We start from the raw sequence: 18,550 nt of genomic DNA on the forward strand, positions 1-18,550 counted from the left end.
CGTTAGGATTTGGGGTGTTGACTCAGGAATCTGGGGAGTATCATCTGCATCTGATCTCGTGTTTGGAAATATTTCAGATTACGTGAAGCTCAGGATGCTCCTCAGGGTGAAAAGTGTTATTTCTATTATTCCTGGACTCTACAAACCTAAATGGATGGAGATATCCTATCTAATAAAAGGATAATATGCAAGTTAACCACCACTCCAACACACAAGATGGCTGCCCCCATGTGGACACAAGATGGCCACCACAACATGGTCAGCAGGGGAGGGCAGTTGGGAGGGACCAGGCCGGCAGAGGAGGAAAGTTGGGGGTGACTGGGCCTGCAGGGAAAGGCAGTTGGGAAGGGGATCCAGGCCTACAGGGGAGAGCAGTGTGTGTGTGTGGGGGGACCAGGTCTGCAGGGAGAGTAGGGGCAAACAGGCTGGCAGGGGAGTGGTTAGGGGGTTATCATACAGGCAGGCAGAAGTGGTTAGGGGCAATCAGGAAGTCAGGCAGGCGAGCAGTTGGGAGCCAGCAGTCCTGGATTGTGAGAGGGATGTCCAACTCCCCGTTTAGGCCCAATCCAGGTAGGATCAGGCCTAAACAGTCAGTCAGACATCCCTCGAGGGGTCCCAGATTGGAGAGGGTGCAGGCTGGGCTGAGAGACACACACCCGTGGACACGAATTTCGTGCACTGGGCCTCTAGTATATATATATATATATATATATATATATTGTATTTTTAATTTCTTCTTAGAGAGAGGAAATGATATGGAAACACTGATTGCCTGCCTCCCGCACTCCCTCCCCCGGCAATGGCATCTACCAGGAAATTGGCTTGGGCCCTCAACAGGATACGAACCGGAAACCTTTCTGTGCATAAGATGACACTCACTCAATGGACCCACTCCAGCTGTCAGAGCTTTAATTTTAATTTACAAATTTCACATTTTTACGAGAAAAAAAGGCTATGGGAGAATATATATAACCCTATCCTATTCATGTAAAAACAACATTTAAAAGGATACAAAGACCAACAAGTCGACATTTCCTACATTGTTTGCATGTCTGCAGTCAGTACACATTGTGAAGCTAAGGAGCTAACAGTTACTGAATGCTCAGTACAGGTGCCAGGCCCTGGATTCAATGCTTTAAAGAATTATTTCATTTAGCCCTGACTGGTTTGGCTCAGTGGATGGAGCGTCGGCCTGTGGACTGAAGGGTCCCAGGTTCGATTTCGGTCAAGGGCATGTGCCTTGGTTGCGGGCACATCCGCAGTGGAAGGTGTGCAGGAGGCGGCTGATCGATGTTTCTCTCTCATTGATGTTTCTAACTCTCCCTCTCCCTTCCTCTCTGTAAAAAATCAATAAAATATATATTTTTAAAAAGACTAATTGCTTTGGAATCAACAGGAATGTTGACTGTTAACAAATGACACATCCTGGGAGTGATTACAGGGTTATCCTTCCTCTAGCTTTGAGGTCTTGCCTGTTGAGCTACAACCTTGAGGTGAACACCCTAATGGGCCAGGGAAATGCACAAAACCATCAGATTATTTTATCTGCTAGAGATGCCAGCTACAGGAAATAGATGTTAAGTTCTCAAAGATCATACAAGCCACAGGCCCTGGAATAATGTGGATTTATGTCCAAAAGAGGCACTTTTTATCCAGTTTAACTGCAGTGTCTGCCATGAATATGAAAACAGTGTTTATGTCCCAAACTAATTCCACCTCAGAGTCTTACAACCAATGACACCAGCCTATGAACTCTCATACATCATGACGCATGGCCTCTGTGGAGCACGTGGAGAGTAGTCCCCTAAACATTGCTGACACTTATGTAATACATACTGTGAACAGAGAATCCTATATAATAACAGTAATATGCAAATTGACCCTAACTCTGCCACGCCCAAAGGCCAATCAGAGTGAGTATGCAAATTAACCCAACCAAGATGGCTACAGCCACAGAGAAACTAGGAGTGAGGTTTGTTTTTCCCTGGTAACAAAGGAAGCCAAGCTTTCCACGTGCTGTTGCAGGCCTAAGCCTCCACTCAAGGCTACAAAGTTTCAATTAAACAAATCCAAACAGAAATGGCGGCAGCCACTGAGCTGGAAAGAGCGGGAGGCTTGGGTTTAACCCCCGCAATTGAGGAAGCAAAGCTTCTGCAGCACTGCTGGCCTAGGCCTCCGCTCCAGGCTACAAAGTTTCAATTATAGAAGAACACAAACCCCAAAAGAAATGGCTACTGGCCACGGAGCGAACAGGATGCTTGGCTCCGCTCCAGGCTACAAAGTTTCAATTGTAGAAGGTAAATAAATTCCAGATACCAGGGACTCTGCTTGGGTCGCCAGGGGGCGTGGCCGGCCTGCAAACCACCACAGGCCCTGCACCCAGGCCGCCCCAAGCCCCAAGGGAACCCCCACCCTGATCCAGGACACCCTTCAGAGCAAACCAGCTGGCCCCCACCTTTGCACCAGGCCTCTATCCTATCTAATAAAAGAGTAATATGCAGATTGACCATAACTCCAAAACACAATATAGCTGCCCCCATGTCCCATGTGGACACAAGATGGCCAGCAGGGGAGGGCAGTTGGGAGGGACCAGGCCTGCAAGGGAGGGCAGTTGGGGGCAATCAAGCCTGCAGGGGAGGGCAGTTAGGGGTGACCAGGCCAGCAGAGGAGGGAAGTTGGGGGTGACCGGGCCTGCAGGGGAGTTGGGTGGGACCCAGGCCTGCAGGGGAGGGTAGTTAGGGGTGACCAGCCTAAAGAAGAGGGAAGATAGGGGCAAACACGCTGGTAGGGGTGCAGTTAGGAATCAATCAGGCAGGCAGGGGTGGTTACGGGGTGATCAGGCTGGCAGGCAGAAGCGGTTAGGAGCAATCAGGAAGGCAGGCAGGCGAGCAGTTGGGAGCCAGCAGTCCTGGATTGTGAGAGGGATGTCCGACTGCCCGTTTAGGCCCGATCCCACAAGGATCTGGCCTAAACGGGCAGTCGGACATCCCTCGAGGGGTCCCAGATTGGAGAGGGTGCAGGCTGGCCTGAGGGATATCCCACCTCTTCCTTACCCCCCACCCCCCGTGCACGAATTTCGTGCACCGGGCCTCTGGTATAATTCATATTGTTCACAGGAGCAAAATTAAGGCCACCTTTTCAGGGTGACCATTGACCTGTACAATAAGAGGCACCAGACAGCAATTTAGAACCACAAAGTCATGCACACTTTCTCCCAAGGCCTTGGTCGGCAATACAAAATCAGCCAATATTGAACAAAGAGTGATTTTCTGCCATCAAGCTGTGCCTTCCAAAGCACAGAAAGTTTGGGACCCCACCATATCTGTTCACCTCTCCATGCTGACCAAACACAACTTTCCTTTCAATCATCCCAAGGAATTAATAGACCAACAAAATTAAAGGTACACAAGAAAAAACTCCTTTTACATAAAGATCATAAACCAGAGCAGAGGACAGGAAGAGGTTTGGAGGCTCGTGAATTGGAACCTGAAACACTTCATTACAGTCTAAGGTGAGACCCACAATGTCCCTGAAAGAGGTAGCTCTTAGTTGAGGATGGGTGCTGTGGGTGAAACCTGGGTTAATTCTCTGGTCAGAAATAAAGGAATGACGATTCATCCAGGAGCTCAGAATATTCATAATTTTCTCAAGCACAACCCCAGAGCATGGAGGGGTTGTGACTGATGCACACTCATCAGGTGAGCCAGTTGTTGGGGTGAAGTATCTTCCAAATTCTTCCAGTGACATAAATCAGGTTGTAGTCCTGAGTAGGTTAGGAAGTGCGATGCAGTTTCTGAAAGTGTCACTTATACCTGAAACTTAGGAGGCATCTAGCAGAGTGTATGTTCTGATAAAGGGGTTTGCATTCAGGTAAATGGGGGTAAAAGCTTCTCCTTTGGTATTGTTATTCTGAGAAAGTAAAACATTCTCTGAACATTTAAAGCTCTTCTCTAATGTAAACTCTCTGTTGCTCTGTGAGAGTGATTTGCCCAAATGACTTCCAACAATCACTATACTCTTACTGTCTTTCACCAGTGAACTCTGAGGTATAGAATGAGGTCAGAGCTTTGACTGAAACACTTCCCACAATCACTACACTCACAAGGTTTTTCACCAGTGTGAACTCTTGAGGTGTTGAACAAGGCTACAACTTTGACTGAAGCACTTCCCACATTCACTACACTCATAAGGTTTTTCACCAGTGTGAACTCTGAGGTGTTGAATGAAGCTAGTGCTATGACTGAAGCACTTCCCACAATCACTACACTGATGCAGCTTTTCTCCAGTGTGAACTCTCTTGTGCATAAGGAGTTGAGTATTTTCCTTAAAAGATTTACCACATTCACTACACTTATATGGTTTTTGTGCAGTGTGAACTTTGCTGTGTTTAGTGAGGTAACACCTTCGATGGAAGGACTTCCCACATTCACTGCACTCATAAGGTTTTTCTCCAGTGTGAATTTTGCAGTGTCTATTGAGGTTTGAGGACTGACTGAAGGACATCCCACAAACACTACATTGATATGGTTTTTCTCCAGTGTGAACTTTCTGGTGGGTAAACAGGACAGAACTGCGGCTAAATGATTTTCCACATTCACTGCATTTGTAAGGCTTTTCTCCAGTGTGAACTCTCTTGTGGATAAAGAGGTAATTTTTGTACCTAAATGATTTTCCACATTCACTGCATTTGTAAGGCTTTTCTCCAGGGTGAACTCTGTGGTGTTTAGTGAGGTGAGACATTTGAATGAAAAGTTTCCCACAATCATTACACTCATAGGACTTTTCTCCAGTGTGACCTCTCCTATGTCTGTTGAGGTTAAAGATACATGAAAACACTTTCCCACATGTATTACACTTATCATTGACTTCTCCAGAGCAGATGCCCTGATGTTGAACAAGGTTCTGGTTGTGTGTGGCAGCTTTTTCACATTCATCCCATTGGTGATGCCTTTTTCTATTGAGAAATTCCTCTGAAATCTCACTGCCACTGTGTGGCTCCTCAGTGTTGAGAGGGGCCTGGTGCTGGAGAAGCTCTGAGATGGCTGGGAAGTCTCCCCCAACCTCCCTACTGTTTGAAGGCAACTCTGATAAGGAGAAGCTGAAGTTGGTCACAAACGAGGCCCTGTCCACACTTCCTTTCCAGGGCTTCTCTCCACTGGCTTCCCTCTGTTGCTGGAGAGGATTTGCACTGAAACAGAAGTCTCTCACACATGCGTCACTGAAGAAGGCTTTCTGCTCAAAGTCTGCTGCCTGTGACTCAGTCAGGTGCAGAATAGCTTTGAACACAGAGACACACCTCCCGCAGAGATGGGTCCTCTGGGTTGCTGGAGCTGTCTTAGAAGCCCTGACCTGTGACTCCCCTTGTACAGATACACTCTGCTCAGAACAGGCCTCCGCATCATCCGTTTTATGCCAACAACCTGAAAACAGAAAAATGGTGATGAAATGAATGTCGACTGTGGTGACAGGAAGAAGTGTCATTACAAAAGTGTGACGCACATATAACACATCGGTTCCATGCAATTGTCTGACAGTAAATATCTGAAGGAAATATTGATAAGATGCTACTGTGAAGATCTGGGCTTCTGAAGATCACCATACCTGGAAGACCTCAAACAAAATAAGAAACAACCATGGCAAGCACCACATGGAACAGAAGCTGGATCGTCTGCTCATGTGTCTGCTAACAGTGTTCAACTGGGCTTGTCTGCTGGTGACATGGGCCAGCTGTGCAGAAGGTTGCTTACATCTTATTCCACGTAAAATTCAATAAATGAGAGTAATGTGTCAAGTTCTAGAGAAGCACGTATGTGCACCTCATAACACATATGCAGATCAATATTTGAGAATACTGTAGATAGAGCAGTTCACAGGAACACGTGATGGAGAAAGGGGAAAAAGGTGAAGGTAGCCAGATACGAGGAAGGCACAGATTAAAAGATATGTCAGAGAAGTGTCAAGCACGGGAAAGAAAAGGTAGAAATCAGGTGTTGCCAGTGGCAACTCAACCTAAACTTGTTGGACATGAGCACATTCCTGGTATGATCTAAACATCACCCTTATGTCATACCTCCCCCCAGTTGCAGCTCAGGAGGGCCAGGCAACCCTTTAGATCAGGGGTCCTCAAACTTTTTTTAAAAATATATTTTATTGATTTTTTACAGAGAGGAAGAGAGAGGGATAGAGAGTTAGAAACATCGATGAGAGAAACATCGATCAGCTGCCTCTTGCACACCCCCTACTGGGGATGTGCCCGCAACCAACGTACATGCCCTTGACCGGAATCGAACCTGGGACCCTTGAATTCGCAGGCCGACGCTCTATCCACTGAGCCAAACCGGTTTCGGCGGGTCCTCAAACTTTTTAAACAGGGGGCCAGTTCACTGCCCCTCAGACCGTTGGAGGGCCAGACTATAGTTTAAAAAAAACTATGAACAAATTCCTATGCACACTGCACATATCTCATTTTGAAGTAAAAATACAAAACGGCAAAAACACCCACATGTGGCCCGCGGGCCATAGTTTGAGGACGCCTGCTTTAGATCATCCTGCATGTTCACCCTGTGAAAAAACAGGGTTCTCCTTGCACCTTCTACTGTACAAGCACATAGAACACAAATATTCTGAGTATTAGTGAAGGACAACAGAGGTGAGTACCCAGCACTGATCAGAGCAAGACAGCATGCAGTAGTATACAGGGACAGAATATTACGAACAATGCAAGGAGGTCTTCCAAGAACTACCCATGTTTCATGCAAGTAAAGACCATAACCTGGCACAGGCAGTCACAAAGAGCCTTTAGCTGGAGGAATGGTGCAGAAGTGGAAGCCATGAATGTGGACATAGACACCCTTCCAGAGAGAGAGAAAGTGCAAGTGTGGGCCCATTAAGCTGTTTGCAACAATCTTGATTCCCAGAATCTTCCTGCCCTATTTGAGGCTATGGGTGTGAGGGATATTCATGGAGTCCTTTGCTCTGGGCTCCCCACACACTCAGCACTCTCAGCCACAGCACATTTGACAGGATAATGGGATAAAGTAGAAGATCCCATGGTCTGGCTGTGGGAGAGAAAGCTGTTTTGAGAATAAAGGAAGAAAGGGCATCACCTCAGGACACTGGGACAATGTGAAGGTCTTACCCACAGATGAGACAAGTGCAAACACTTCCAGCATCACATCGCAGTACAGAAGTCTCTGAGCCTCATCAAGGAGCCCCCACTCCTCCTGAGAGAAGGTGATGGCCACCTCCTCAAAGTCCATATCCTGTCGTAAGAAAGACAGTTAAGTCCTTGATTAGCTTCTCTCCTAGGCTTTTATTTTCGTCATAAATCCCAATACCCAGAAATTTAGAGGGAGATGGCTGCCGATGGTAGGGCAGACAGCAAGACAGTGTGTGAGTGCGAGGACAAAGGGGGAGTGAGTGGTCGCACGGGGAGTTTGTTGGTGAGTTAGGGACAGCTATACTTCAGGAGACTGTGGGGGCCGGCCGGCTGAAGTTCCCCTGACTGGGCAGCGCCCACTGCTGCTGGGTTCCATCCTGGAGCGACCAGCTCTGACACGGAGACCACGCCATCTTGAATGGGAAAGTGGATGTTATCGGAAGCCTGAAAATCTACAACTATGGCACCCAGTGAACAGCTGCGAACCCGAGAACACCGGTTCCCAAGTGGCGCGTACGTGGATTCAGAGGAGCTCTGCACCTCCTCACAGAGAGGTCAGATTTCGCCTGGGATAAGGTGAGGTGTGTGGTCCGGGCAGGAGAAACACACACGCGGGAGCTGGAGGACCTGGGGAAGTCTGCCACCAGAAAAATCCACGGCCATTGGGGCTGGCATGATCTGCGAATGTGGAAGGGGGTCCGCAGAGCTGCTAACAGAAGGGAACTCTAAAAAGCAACCCATAGCTGAACTGGGCACAAAAGGGCAGCCTAAAAGTTTTTAAAAGTGTGCTGGCTGCTTCGACCCAAGGAGAAAAAAGACTGCACAGACTTGTGCACAGCAGCAGAGTTTGCGCACTTATTCTGGCTCTTCTCTCTCCTCTCTCTCTCTTTCTTTCTGTTTAAGTCCTTGCTTTTGATTACTAAGCCCAATACATAGGATCACCCAATTGGAGACACTCTAAGAGCCTGCAGGGGAAAGTTGTTTTTGTGGAACCTGGGGATCAGAGCGGGGAATAACCATCAGAGCACTAGCTCTGGGGTAAACCAGTCCCCCAAACCAGTATTAAGTGCCACAGGGAAAACAAAATCTAAACACTAGCTAGAGAGAACCTATAGACCCAGAGGTCAATCCAGAAACACTGCCACCCAGGGGGTGATTCACAAATTGACTCCTGTGTAAACACAAATAAAGGAGTATAAGAAATAAAGACGTACTGCCTGCTTGAAAATCAGGACTATGGCCTACAACACTGAGGAGCAGCAGAACGTAGGCAACTTCAATATTGTCCTGACTACGAAACAGGCGTGCCAAACAGAACAGTAGAGAAAGTGAATGACCTTCACTACTGCACATTTTTTTTCATCTTTTACTTAAGAAACTAATTTTTTTTCTTTTTTCCTCACTTGATTTTACTTTATTACATTTTTATTTTCAATCAGCATTACTACTACTACTATTTTACCTTTTTTAAAAAAAGGTAATTTTATTTTACTTTGGGATTAGTGTTCTACATTCTATTTTCATGTTACCTTTAGCAACATTTTCCTCTATCTCAACTTTACCTTTATGCCAACACTCTTCCTCACTTTTCCCCTTTTGTTGTCCTGTTTCTCTTACCCTATACCTGCTTTAGATTTTCCCTATTCCTTGTTTTTACCCCGTTAAAATTTCATCCTAGACTCCATGGAGACCCCTGGACTGGTGCGTGGGGAAGCTGAGCCCTTTTCCAAAGCACTCCGAAGCCTTATCAACTATCGCCTATACAGTGATGTTCTCTTTGTGGTTGATCAAGAGCAGCAGGAGGTGTTTGCCCACTGGTGCTTGCTGGCCTGTAGATGCAACTTTTTCCAGCGACTTCTGGGCCCCGAGCCAGGCCCTGGGGTGCCTGGCCCAGTGGTGCTAAGCACAGTACCAGCTGAGGCCTTCCTGGCAGTGCTGGAGTTCTTGTATACCAACAGTGTCAAGCTGCACCGCCATTCTGTGTGGAGGTGCTGACAGCAGCTGTGGAGTATGGGCTGGAGGAACTGAGAGAGCTATGTCTGGAGTTTGTGGTGAAGGTGCTGGACTCGGAGCAGGTTTGTGAGGCCCTGCAGGTGGCTGTAACCTTTGGCCTGGGACCATTGCATAGCTTCCATAGAGGCCCACAGCCAGGAAGTACTTCGGACCCGTGGCTTCCTGGAGCTGTCAGCGCCCACGTTGCTGCTCCTGCTGCGCAGTGACAAGCTTAGAAAAGACAGAGGAGAGAATGAAAGCTGGGTCTCGGTTGGACGCTGCTCCTGAGAGACAGAGCCAATGCCCACAAGCCGTGTCTTTATTTTATAACAGATACCAGGAGGCAAAGTAAGGGCGTGGTCAAGATGTTTGCAGCATTCTTGTGAGTTTCGATCCTACTCAATTATAAGCACCTGATCAAGCTCTGTTTACTTACTGCCTATATCACTTAGGCACATGGGGTCACGTGTTAGAATCATAGGGTCAAGCTTACAACCACAGCTGTTGGCTATAATTGTGCTGGGAGGGCTCTGCTTTCCAGGCCCGGACTTGCACGTGGTCACGAGAGGACTGTGCCCTCTCATCAGTCCAAGCCTTGGACCTGTCCAAACACTGTAGCCGCGCTCCACAAAAAGACACATCCTGGGGCTGATTACAGAATTACCCTTCCCCTAGCTTTGAGGTCCTCCCTGTTGAGCAACAACCTTGAGGTGAACACCCTAAGGGGCCAGGGAAATCCAAAAAACGATGAGATTATTTTGTCTGTCAGATACTCCAGCTACAGGAAATAGTGATGGAGGTCCTCAGAAAGTTCTCAAAGATCGTGCAAGCCACAGGCCCTGGAATAATGTCCCAAAGTGGCACTTTTAATCTAGTTTAACTGCAGTGTCTACCATGACTATGAAAACAGTGTTTATGTCCCAAACTAATTCCACCTCAGAGTCTTACAACAAATGACACCAGCCTATGAAATCTGATACATCATGACACATGGTCTCTTTGGAGCGCGTGGAGAGTAGTTCCCCTAAACATTGCTGACACTTATGTAATACATACTGCGAACAGAGAATATAATTCATATTGTTCACAGGGCACAATAAAGGCCGCCTGTTCAGGGCGACCATTGACCTCTACAATAAAAGAGGCACCAGACAGCACATTAGACCCACAAAGTCATGCACACTTTCTCCCAAAGCCTTCATCAGCAATGCAAAATCAGCCAATATTGAACAGAGTGATTTTCTAACATCAAGCTGTGCCTTCCAACGCACAGAAAGTTTGGGACCCCACCATATCTGTTCACCTGTCCATGCTGACAGAACACAACTTTCCTTTCAATCATCCCAGGGAGAGAATAGAACCAACAAAATTAAAGGTATACAAGAAAAAACTCCTTTTACATAAAGATCATCAATCAGAGCAAAGGACAGCAAGAGGTTTGCAGGCTGATGAATTGGAACCTGAAACACTTCATCACAGCCTAATGTGAGACCCACAATGTCCCTGAAAGAGGTAGCACTTCTTGGCTGAGGATGGGTGCTCTGGACGAAACCTGGGTCAGGTCAATTCTCTGGTCAGAAATAAAGGAATGAAGATTCACCCAGGAGCTCAGAATATTCATAATCTTCTCAAGCACAACCCCAGAGTATGCAGGGGTTGTGACGGATGCACACTCTTCAGGTGAGGCAGGTGGTGGGGTGAAAGAGCTTCCAAACAAATACTTGCAGTGACATCAATCAGCTTGTAGGCATGAGCTGCAAGTGCGATGCAGTTTCTTAAAGTGTCACTTATATCTGAAACTTAGGAGGCATCTAGCAGTGTATCCTATATAATAAAAGCCTAATATGTTAAGTGTCTGGTTGTCCAGTGGACTGTTCAATCAAAGTGTAATCCTACATAATAAAATGGTAATATGTAAATTACCATCACTCCGCTATGCCCACGATTGGGCCAGCAGGAGGCGCAGGGGGCGGGACTCAGGGTGGCCGGGGTAGCTGATTGGGCCAGCAGGACGCTGAGCTCGCGGCGCCACTGGCGCCGCGAGCTCAGCGTCTGTGCCATGGCTGCGCCGGAGGCTTTCGGAAGGCCTGGTGCACCGGCGGACAGCCGGCCAGCTCCCCCACGATCAAAAGCCAAAGCGGGGGAGCTGGCCGGCTGTCTGCTCCGGCACAAGGCCTTTCGAAAGCCTCCGCCGCGCCAGAGGCTTTCGGAAGGCCTGGTGCACCGGCGGACAGCCAGCCCGCTGGTGCACCAGGTGCATGATTAAATCATGCACTGGGCCTCTAGTACGCTAATAATATGCTAAGGCCAATCAACAGCTCACTATGACGTGCACTGAGCACCAGGGGGCAGACAGACCAGTAGGTTTGCTTGCTGCAGGGACTGGGCATGATGGGGCTGGACACTCCCTGGAGCCCTCCCACTGTCCCTCCCCAGCCAGCCAATCTTCCATGGGGACTGGGCCAGATGGCGCCTATAGGCCCTGATTGCCAGCCAGGCAGAGGGACCCCACCCGTGCACTGGGCCTCTAGTGTTCTGATAAAAGGGGTTTGCATTCAGATAAATGGTGGTTAAAATTTCTCCTTTGGTGTTGTTATTCTGAGTAAGAAAGAAAAACATTGCCTGCACATTTGAAGCTTTTATCCACTGTGTACTCTGAATTAAGCTGAAATTCAACGTACTGTATTATGAGCAGGTAATGGACTTAACCTTCATTCCCTCTTATGTCAATGTCAGGGACTGGCATGCATGAATGCACAGCACATCACTCTTTCTCCACACCTCTCTCTCACTTGCACTCTCACACCCAATGCCCCCATAGTCATCTCCTTGACTTCCTACTCATTAGTCAGCATGTATGGACCAGAGAATGCTTGCCAAATTCAAACATGATCAAGTACTGCCAGACTCTGCGAGTCCACCCTCATAGAGGCAGCTTTGAGCCCTTCTATGAAGGCCTCTATGACTGGTTTTACCCTCAACCTCACCTATTGAGAACCACAATCAGATCTCAGTTACCTAGAGCCCACCTGCCCTGGTGCTGCACTTAATGTCCCTTCAGCAGTCACAGCCAACATCTCTCCACTTACCCGTCACACAAGTCCCAGCCCCGGTGGCCCTGTGCACCAAGCCCAGTGAGTCTCACAGATGACCACTCAAGCCTCTAGCTCACCCACAAGACTGACTGCAACCCCCAGGCCACACCCAGGGTCACAGCAAAACCCTGGTGAGTGTTTAGAGAATATGCACCAGCCCTAGTCTCCTCTTGTGTGAATTACTCTTCAGCCTCCAATTCATCTCATGTCCACTCATCTTTTAAAGGCCTTGACCACTGGGAAACCATTATCCATCCCCGATATTCTACATGACCACTCTGCCCCTGTCCTGTGCTGTGTTGTGACACCCACCTCCCACAACAGGGGCCCCAGCAGGAACGCCAGTCCTCAGGGTCACACTGATCCTCTGAGCTACTAAGACCATTACCATCCTGACCATGATTCCCTGTATTAAAGTGATTCACAATCCTGGCTGCTGTGTCCCAGTTGATTGAGCATCAACCCATGCACTGAGAGGTCGCAGATACACACCAGTCCCAGTCAAGTCCCCTGCCTGGGGTTGGGACTGGATTCCTGTAGCGGTCATGCAGGAGGGAACTGATTCTTGTTTCTTTCTCATGGATGTTTGTCTGTCTCTCTCCCTCTCCTTTTCTTTCCACATCTAAAATCAGAATAAAAGTATATATAGATATATTTTTATTTTTTTAATTTTATTATTTTTAAACACATTTCTTTTATTGATTTCATAGAGAAAAGGAGAAGAGTAGTTAGAAACATCAATGATGAGAATCACTGATAGGCTGCCTCCTGAAAGCCTCTACTGTGGGTTGAGCCACCAACCTGGGCATGTGCCCTTGACTAGAATCAAACCTGGGACCCTTCAGTCTTTAGGCCGATGCTCTAGCCACTGTGTCAAACCAGCTAGGGCTAAAAATATGTATATATATTTTTAAGTACACCTGCCAGTTGCTGAGCCAGCTCAGTCATCACCCCAAGCATTTGCACATCCCGGTACCTTCTCCTGGGAGGACCTCCGACATCTCACTCCACCCGTTGCCAAAACCAGGGTCCACTTCCTAAGCCCTAGTCGTGGCCTCAGGACTCGGGGCTGAGTGTCTGCAGGTCCCGTGGCAGGAGGAGGGGCTGGACAGTCCCAGGACCCCCCTACCTCAGAGGCCACGGTAGTGTGAGGCCCTGACATCAGCCCCACAGCCCAGCCCCCTGAGCGGCTCTGCACCTGCAGGGACCTGTGGGAACTGAAGGTCTGTGGAGGGCCCGGCACCCACCGCCAGGACCCAGGGCTCAGGCTGCTCAGGGCCCTGGCCCAGCCCCGGGCCGGGTGATGCCCGCATCCCTCGGGGCTCCATGTCCCTCTGTGTTCACAGCCCCCAGCCCGTCCCCGGAGGAGGAAGTGACCCTCCTCCCGGAAGCCGCCGCTCCTCCTCTCTGTCGCCTTTAGACACACACAGGCCTGGCTCCCCCTCCCGGCTCAGTCCCCACGGCCTCCCCGGCGGCACCGCAGCCCGTCGCCCTCCCCTCCCCCTGCGCCCCCCACGGGCACTCACTGCTCTGGGCGCTGCGGCCTGGGCTGCGGGGCTGAGCGGCGCCGGCCCCGAGGCGGGAGGGCCGATGGGGTGACGCTGAGGGAACTCTGTCCGCGGAGAGGAGGCGGGGGGCACGGGGACCCCAATCCCGCCGGTTGGGGGTCAACCCGCCTCACACACCCCTGCCCAGCCGGACGCGGCCTCCCACGAGTCCTCCTTCTCACGACGGACGCGCTGAAGTCTCTGGCTTGAACAGTTCCGAAAAGTCAAAATGTCCGCCAGGAGGGACTCCGGAAGTCCCGCCCTAACCGGATGCACTGGCTCCAAATGCTCTTCGTAAGCGCATTGCTTTCTGGGTAATGTAGTTTTCCCAACGGCCCAGGCGAGGGCTAGCTTTTCAGCCCAGGAACTTGAGGAACCAGGTGTTGTAGCTGCCAGTGGGGCTGGGGAAGGAGGGGATGGGCCCAGGGGCCTGGTTACCCGGGACAGACTGACGGATCTCCCAGGGGAGGCGGGGAGAGGAAGACTGGAAGAGAACCCTAAAGAACATATACACGGGGGAAATGGGAGACATCTGTAACACCATCAACAATAAAAAATAGCTGAAACCGGTTTGGCTCAGTGGATAGAGCGTCAGCCTGCGGACTGAAGGGTCCCAGGTTTGATTCCGGTCAAGGGCATGGACCTTGGTTGCGGGCACATCCCCAGTAGGGGGTGTGCAGGAGGCAGCTGATCGATGTTTCTCTCTCATCGATGTTTCTCTCTCATCGATGTTTCTAACTCTCTCTCCCTCTCCCTTCCTCTCTGTAAAAATCAATCATATTTAAAAATATATATTTCAAAAGAAATAGTCCAGCTGGTGGGGCTGAGTGGTTGAAAGTCAACCTATGATCCAGGAGGTCATGGTTCTATTCTTAGTCATAGCACAGACGTGGGTTAGGGGTGCAATTCCCAGTGTGGAGTGGACTTGCAGGAGGCAGGCAATCAGTCATTCTCATAATTGATGTTTCTCTTTCTCTTCCTCTGTCTAAAACAGTGATGGGCAACCTTTTGAGCTTGGCGTGTCAAACTTCGCCAAAAAACTGAGCATAACTCCGGTAGTGTGTCACTTTGAGGAAAAAAACTAACTCCAAGACTCTAGTTGCAAATGTTTCATCCTCAGGAGCAGCAAATGTTTCATTGTCGACATGCGGCCGCCTCAGCGGCTGCGTGTCATCAGAAATGGCTATGCGTGTTAGTGCTGACACGCGTGTCATAGGTTCGCCATCACTGGTCTAAAATATATATAATATATATATAGCTCATGGACACAGATTATAATGTGGTGAGCTCCTACAAGCAATGGGGGCTCAATAGAGGGAGGCAAAGGGGGAGCACGGTAGAGGGAAATGGGGGGCATCTGTAATTGCTTTAAAAATTAACAACAATAACAACAGCAGGTGTGGCTCAATGGGTTGCAGTGGACACATGGAACCAAGAGATCACTGGTTCGATTCCTGGTAGGGCACATGCCCAGGTTGGGGGCTTGATCCCAGGAGGGGGCAGGCAGGAGGGAGCTGATCAATGATTCTCATCTTTGATATTTCTCCCTCTCCCTCTCTCTCTAGAAAATCAATAAAAACATTTTTAGAAAACGAATAGTGTTAGATTGAATTGACTCGCCCTAGCCCATTTGGCTCAGTGGATAGAACATTGGCCTTTGGACCGAAGGGTCCCAGGTTTGATTCTGGTCAAGGGCACGTTTGCCGGTTGCAAGCTTGACCCCACGCCCTGGTCAGGGTGAGTGTGGGAGGCAATTAGCTGATATGTGTCTCTCTCACATGGATCTTTTTTATGTATATTTTTTTTATTGATTTCGGAGAGGAAGAGAGATAGAAACACGATGAGAGAGAATCCTTAATCAGCTGCTTCCTGCACCCCCCACTGGGGATTGATCCTGTAACCGGGGCATTTACCCTTGACTGGAATTGAACCCAGGACCCTTCCTTCCTCAGGCAGGCTCTCTATCCACTGAGCCATACTGGTTAGGGCTCACAAGGATGTTTTTAAAAAAAGAAATAAATGATTGAAAAAAAAGATTGAATTGACTCAACACCAAAGTCAGTCTGGGCCATCACGTTTTCTCCAAACCCTTGTAAGGAAAGTCAGGCCTTGGTCTGTCTGTATAGAGGGTGTCCCAGGCATCACTGTGGGAACAGGAAGCAGCCTGGACCGGGTCGGCCTCAGGTTGGCCTGTAACGTCTGTTCTTGATTTCACGCAGAAAAGATTTCACAACATGAGTTCAGGAGACGTTGAAGGTATGTTTGTTGAAGCCGGGGATAATGGGGGGGGGGGGGAAATGTAGGCCCTAGGATCGAACAAGCAACAGCAGAGACTCCGAGGGGCTCCTCTGGCTCTAGGAACATTGTGGGAAATGACGGAGCCAAAGCGGGGCTGCTGTGAGCTCTCTGGACCTTGAGCGCAGGTTCAGGCGCTCAGCCTGGGATGAGCTGCTGCAACTCACTGCTGCCCTGGTTCCAGGTCGGGTGGGACCCTTAAAAGTTTAGAAGAGCCAGGCCAGTGTGGTTCAGTGTCAAGCTATGAACCAGTGAGTCAGAGTTCAATTCCAACTCGGGTCGCGTGCCAGGGTTGTGGGCTCAATCCCCATTGTGGGGTGTGCAGGAGGCAGCCCACCAGTGATTCTGTCACCATTTATGTTTCTATCTCTCCCTCTTCCTTCCTCTATGACAGCGGTTCTCAACCTGTGGGTCGTGACCCCTTTGGGGGTCGATCGACCCATTCACAGGGGTCGCCTAAGACATCCTGCATATCAGATATTTAGATTATGATTCATAACAGTAGCAAAATTAGTTATGAAGTAGCAACGAAAATAATTTTATGGTTGGGCGTCACCACAACATGAGGAACTGTAATAAATGGTCATGGCATTAGGAAGGTTGAGAATCACTGCTCTATGAAATCATTAAAAAAATATATTTTGAATTTTTGTTTTAAATCAATTATAAAGTTTTAAAAAATGTTTAAAACTTGTCACTAGAGGCCTGGTGCATGAAATTTGTGCACTGGGGGATGTGTCCCTCAGCCCATCCTGCGCCCTCTCAGTCTGGGACCCTTTGTGGATGTCCCACTGCCCGTAGGTGGACATCCCTCTCACAGTCCGGGACCCTCACTCCTTACCGCTTGGCTCATCGCTCTCCTCAGCGCGGCTGCGGAAGCAGGAGAGGCGTCTGCCACAGCCACTGCGCTTGCCAGCCATGAGCCCGGCGTCTGGTTTGCCAGCTGAATTCTCAGGGGGCAGGGCATCCAGAATGTAGCTAATCAGTGACTCCCACCACTGATGTTTCCATCTCTCTTTCCTTTTCTCTTTCTCTCCCAAAAGCAATATAAATATATATTTTAAAAGTATATAATAATAAAAGCATAATGTCCTAAAAAAAAAAAAAAGCATAATGTCCTAATTAGACCAGACATTCTTCCAGACAAAACAGGGGCTATGAGGGAAGCCTGGGTCCTGGGTGCCAGAGGGAAGCTGGTACCGGCAGCCAGGGGAAGGAAGGCCTACTCTTACATGAATTTCGTGCATTGGAGCGCTAGTATATACATATACGCATAGTCCCTGGACATAGACAATAAGGTGGTGAGGGCCTAGAAGTGGTGGTGGAAGGTAGACAGAGGTAAAGGGGGAGCGGAGGAATGAGGGGAAATCTGTTATAGTCAACAATATAAAAAAATGTGTTAAAATTTAATTGACCCAACAAAACCAAAGTGATTGTGGGCCATCACTTTTTCTCCCAACCCTTGTTAAGAAAAACCATGCCTTGGTCTGTCTGTATAGAGGGTGTCCCAGGCATCACTGTGTTCGGGAACAGGAAGCAGCCTGGAGGGGGTTGGCCTCAGGTTGTCCTGGAGTGTTTGAGTTCTTGACTTCATGCTGAAAAGATTTCACAACGTGAATTCAGAAGATTCCCAGGCAGGTTTATTGAAGCAGGAGACAATGAAAACAAAGGCAGGCCCTAGGATAGAACAAGCAACAGCAGAGACTAGGCGGGGCTCCTGTGGCTCCGGGAACATGTGGGAAATAAGGGAGCCAAAGCGGGGCTGTGGTCAGCTCCCTGGACGATCAGAGAAAAGGGGGCCTTGAGGGCAGGTTCAGGGGCTCAGCCCAGGATAAGCTGCTGCTGCTTCATTGCTGCTCCAGTTGCAAGTCAGGTGGGGACCCTTACAACCTTAGAAGAGCCCAGCTTGTGTGGCCCAGTGTTTGAGCATCAAACACTGATGATGGGAATCAGGAGGTCACAGTTCGATTCCCGGTCAGAACACAGGCCCAGGCTGTGTGCTCTATTCCCATTGCGCAGTGTGCAAGAGGCAGCCGATCTATGATTCTCTCTCATGATTGTTGTTTCTCTCTATATCTCCCTCTCCCTTCCTCTCTGAAATCAACAAAAATATATTTTAAAAAATAAAGAAAATAGAGTGGAACCAAGATGGCGGCATAAACACCTGAACTTGCTGCCACATACAACCACATCAAAACTACAAATAAAGAATGCAAATATTCCCAGAAGAGTTATGGATAATACCCCAATCCTGGAAATAACAAAAACCATAGATTAATTCATAAAGTGGTTATTCACAGAACCCAGTACTACTCAGCAATAAAACAAAAATTTAACTCTTCACACAACCATTTGTATTGAATCTCAAAATGATTTTGTGGCAGGTAGGAAACCTAAAAAAACAAAAACTACATATAAAATAGTGCCTATAAAATTATGCACAGTATGAATTATTCTATTGT

The 18,550-nt window shown here is 48.6% G+C and overlaps 1 long non-coding RNA gene and 1 pseudogene across 2 annotated transcripts; one reads left to right on the top strand and one right to left on the bottom strand.

Moving 5' to 3' along the window:
• Positions 1-963: 963 nt before the first annotated feature.
• On the bottom strand, positions 964-14,007 carry LOC307092815. Its single transcript, XR_013812894.1, has 3 exons — positions 13,773-14,007; positions 7,139-7,262; positions 964-5,420 (listed from the first exon to the last, which is right to left on the bottom strand). It is a non-coding gene; the product is annotated as an uncharacterized lncRNA (long non-coding RNA).
• Positions 8,670-10,642, top strand: LOC307092800 (BTB/POZ domain-containing protein 19-like; annotated as a pseudogene). The gene has a single exon. The product of its transcript is annotated as a BTB/POZ domain-containing protein 19-like (transcript).
• Positions 14,008-18,550: the final 4,543 nt, after the last annotated feature.

The sequence above is a fragment of the Cnephaeus nilssonii genome, assembly GCF_951640355.1.
Source record: "Cnephaeus nilssonii genome assembly, chromosome: 20".
Classification (NCBI taxonomy): Eukaryota; Metazoa; Chordata; class Mammalia; order Chiroptera; family Vespertilionidae; genus Cnephaeus; species Cnephaeus nilssonii.